Source organism: Denticeps clupeoides, chromosome 14 (genome assembly GCF_900700375.1).
Source record: "Denticeps clupeoides chromosome 14, fDenClu1.1, whole genome shotgun sequence".
Lineage (NCBI taxonomy): Eukaryota > Metazoa > Chordata > Actinopteri > Clupeiformes > Denticipitidae > Denticeps > Denticeps clupeoides.
The window spans coordinates 16,101,853-16,106,250 of record NC_041720.1 but is presented as its reverse complement, the minus strand read 5'-3'; the positions used below and the strand labels follow the sequence as shown (position 1 = coordinate 16,106,250).

The window sequence follows — 4,398 nt, the reverse complement described above, 5'->3', positions numbered from 1 at the left end:
TTATCTGAGCTTTTGCATGCCCAGAAGGCTTCATATAGCAAAATTACATGGTCTCTGTGGTGCAATCGGTTAGCGCGTTCGGCTGTTAACCGAAAGGTTGGTGGTTCAAGCCCACCCAGGGACGTAAAGTGTCGTTCTTACGATTTTTACTGCAATTAAACTTCAAGCCCACCCAGGGACGTAAAGTGTCGTTCTTACAATTTTTACTGCAATTAAACTACATATTTCTCATACTATTTCTTTATCACCCAAAAGAAATGTTACATGACATGATGCTTCTTGTCTGAGCTTTTGCAGCCCCAGAAAGCTTCATTTAGGAAAGAAGTGTGGTCTCTGTGGCGCTATCGGTTGTTAACCAAAAAGGTTGGTGGTTCATGCCCACCCAGGGTAGAAAAGTGCATTTTTTCCTAATTTAACAGCAGTTAAACTACATATGTCACATGCAAGGTCATTTCCACCGAACAGAAATGTTATTTGACATGATGCTTCTTATCTGAGCTTTTGCATGCCCAGAAGGCTTCAAATAGAAAAGTAGCATGGTCTCTGTGGCGCAATCGGTTAGCGCGTTCGGCTGTTAACCGAAAGGTTGGTGGTTCAAGCCCACCCAGGGACGTAAAGTGTCTTTGTTGCCATTTTTTATTCAGTTAAACTACATATGTCTCATACTATTTCTTTATTACCCAAAAGAAATGTTACATGACATGATGCTTCTTGTCTGAGCTTTTGCAGCCCCAGAAAGCTTCATTTAGGAAAGAAGTGTGGTCTCTGTGGCTTTATCGGTTGTTAACCAAAAAGGTTGGTGGTTCATGCCCACCCAGGGTAGAAAAGTGCATTTTTTCCTAGTTTAACAGCAGTTAAACTACATATGTCACATGCAGGGTCATTTCCACCCAACAGAAATGTTATTTGACATGATGCTTCTTATCTGAGCTTTTGCATGCCCAGAAGGCTTCAAATAGAAAAGTAGCATGGTCTCTGTGGCGCAATAGGTTAGCGCGTTCGGCTGTTAACCGAAAGGTTGGTGGTGCAAGCCCACCCAGGGGCGTAAAGTGTCGTTCTTACGATTTTTACTGCAATTAAACTTCAAGCCCACCCAGGGACGTAAAGTGTCGTTCTTACAATTTTTACTGCAATTAAACTACATATTTCTCATACTATTTCTTTATCACCCAAAAGAAATGTTACATGACATGATGCTTCTTGTCTGAGCTTTTGCAGCCCCAGAAAGCTTCATTTAGGAAAGAAGTGTGGTCTCTGTGGCGCTATCGGTTGTTAACCAAAAAGGTTGGTGGTTCATGCCCACCCAGGGTAGAAAAGTGCATTTTTTCCTAATTTAACAGCAGTTAAACTAGACATGTCACATGCAAGGTCATTTCCACCCAACAGAAATGTTATTTGACATGATGCTTCTAATCTGAGCTTTTGCATGCCTAGAAGGCTTCAAATAAGAAAGTAGTATGGTCTCTGTGGCGCAATAGGTTAGCGCGTTCGGCTGTTAACCGAAAGGTTGGTGGTTCAAGCCCACCCAGGGACGTAAAGTGTCTCTGTTGCCGTTTTTTATTCAGTTAAACTACATATGTCTCATGCAAGGTCTTTCCCACCCAACAGAAATGTTATATGACATGATGCTTCTTATCTGAGCTTTTGCATGCCCAGAAGGCTTCATATAGCAAAATTACATGGTCTCTGTGGTGCAATCGGTTAGCGCGTTCGGCTGTTAACCGAAAGGTTGGTGGTTCAAGCCCACCCAGGGACGTAAAGTGTCGTTCTTACAATTTTTACTGCAATTAAACTACATATTTCTCATACTATTTCTTTATCACCCAAAAGAAATGTTACATGAGATGATGCTGCTTGTCTGAGCTTTTGCAGCCCCAGAAAGCTTCATTTTGGAAAGAAGTGTGGTCTCTGTGGCGCTATCGGTTGTTAACCAAAAAGGTTGGTGGTTCATGCCCACCCAGGGTAGAAAAGTGCATTTTTTCCTAATTTAACAGCAGTTAAACTACATATGTCACATGCAAGGTCATTTCCACCCAACTGAAATGTTATTTGACATGATGCTTCTTATCTGAGCTTTTGCATGCCCAGAAGGCTTCAAATAGAAAACTAGCATGGTCTCAGTGGCGCAATCGGTTAACGCGTTCGGCTGTTAACCGAAAGGTTGGTGGTTCAAGCCCACCCAGGGACTTAAAGTGTTGTTCTTACAATTTTTACTGCAATGAAACTACATATTTCTCATACTATTTCTTTATCACCCAAAAGAAATGTTACATGAGATGATGCTGCTTGTCTGAGCTTTTGCAGCCTCAGAAAGCTTCATTTTGGAAAGAAGTGTGGTCTCTGTGGCGCTATCGGTTGTTAACCAAAAAGGTTGGTGGTTCATGCCCACCCAGGGTAGAAAAGTACATTTTTTCCTAATTTAACAGCAGTTAAACTACATATGTCACATGCAAGGTCATTTCCACCCAACAGAAATGTTATTTGACATGATGCTTCTTATCTGAGCTTATGCATGCCTAGAAGTCTTCAAAGAAGAAAGTAGTATGGTCTCTGTGGCGCAATAGGTTAGCGCGTTCGGCTGTTAAGCGAAAGGTTGTGGTTCAAGCCCACCCAGGGACGTAAAGTGTCTTTGTTGCCATTTTTATTTAGTTATAACTACATATGTCTCATACTATTTCTTTATCACCCAAAAGAAATGTTACATGACATGATGCTTCTTGTCTGAGCTTTTGCAGCCCCAGAAAGCTTCATTTAGGAAAGAAGTGTGGTCTCTGTGGCTTTATTGGTTGTTAACCAAAAAGGTTGGTGGTTCATGCCCACCCAGGGTAGAAAAGTGCATTTTTTTTCCTAGTTTAAACAGCAGTTTAAACTACATATGTCACATGCAAGGTCATTTCCACCCAACAGAAAATGTTATTTGACATGATGCTTCTTATCTGAGCTTTTGCATGCCCAGAAGGCTTCAAATAGAAAAGGAGCATGGTCTCTGTGGCGCAATAGGTTTAGCGCGTTCGGCTGTTAACCGAAAGGTTGGTGGTGCAAGCCACCCAGGGGCGTAAAGTGTCGTTCTTACGATTTTTACTGCAATTAAAACTTCAAGCCCACCCAGGGACGTAAAGTGTCGTTTCTTACATTTTTTACTGCAATTAAACTACATATTTCTCATACTATTTCTTTATCACCCAAAAGAAATGTTACTAGACATGATGCTTTTTGTCTGAGCTTTTGCAGCCCCAGAAAGCTTCATTTAGGAAAGAAGTGTGGTCTCTGTGGCGCTATCGGTTGTTAACCAAAAAGGTTGGTGGTTCATGCCCACCCAGGGTAGAAAAGTGCATTTTTTCCTAATTTAACAGCAGTTAAACTAGATATGTCACATGCAAGGTCATTTCCACCCAACAGAAATGTTATTTGACATGATGCTTCTAATCTGAGCTTTTGCATGCCTAGAAGGCTTCAAATAAGAAAGTAGCATGGTCTCTGTGGAGCAATAGGTTAGCGCGTTCGGCTGTTAACCGAAAGGTTGGTGGTTCAAGCCCACCCAGGGACGTAAAGTGTCTCTGTTGCCGTTTTTTATTCAGTTAAACTACATATGTCTCATGCAAGGTCTTTCCCACCCAACAGAAATGTTATATGACATGATGCTTCTTATCTGAGCTTTTGCATGCCCAGAAGGCTTCATATAGCAAAATTACATGGTCTCTGTGGTGCAATCGGTTAGCGCGTTCGGCTGTTAACCGACAGGTTGGTGGTTCAAGCCCACCCAGGGTAGAAAAAGTACATTTTTTCCTAATTTAACAGCAGTTAAACTACATATGTCACATGCAAGGTCATTTCTACCCAACAGAAATGTTATTTGACATGATGCTTCTTATCTGAGCTTTTGCATGCCCAGAAGGCTTCAAATAGAAAAGTAGCATGTTCTCTGTGGCGCAATCGGCTGTTAACCGAAAGATTGGTGGTTCAAGCCCACCCAGGGACGTAAAGTGTCGTTCTTACGGTTTTTACTGCAATTAAACTACATATTTCTCATACTATTTCTCTATCACCCAAAAGAAATGTTACATTACATTATGCTTCTTGTCTGAGCTTTTGCAGCCCCAGAAAGCTTCATTTGGGAAAGATGTGTGGTCTCTGTGGCGCTATCGGTTGTTAACCAAAAAGGTTGGTGGTTCATGCCCACCCAGGGTAGAAAAGGTGCATTTTTTCCTAATTTAACAGCAGTTAAACTAGATATGTCACATGCAAGGTCATTTCCACCCAACAGAAATGTTATTTGACATGATGCTTCTTATCTGAGCTTTTGCATGCCTAGAAGGCTTCAAATAAGAAATTAGCATGGTCTCTGTGGTGCAATAGGTTAGCGCGTTCGGCGGTTAACCGAAAGGTTGGTGGTGCAAG

General features: G+C 41.7%; 2 non-coding genes across 2 annotated transcripts; both read left to right on the top strand.

The window, feature by feature from the left end:
- The first annotated feature begins 539 nt into the window (after window positions 1-539).
- On the top strand, window positions 540-613 carry trnan-guu (transfer RNA asparagine (anticodon GUU)). The gene has a single exon. It is a non-coding gene; the product is annotated as a tRNA-Asn (tRNA).
- An 847-nt stretch (window positions 614-1,460) lies between these two features.
- On the top strand, window positions 1,461-1,534 carry trnan-guu (transfer RNA asparagine (anticodon GUU)). The gene has a single exon. It is a non-coding gene; the product is annotated as a tRNA-Asn (tRNA).
- The last annotated feature ends 2,864 nt before the right edge of the window (window positions 1,535-4,398 follow it).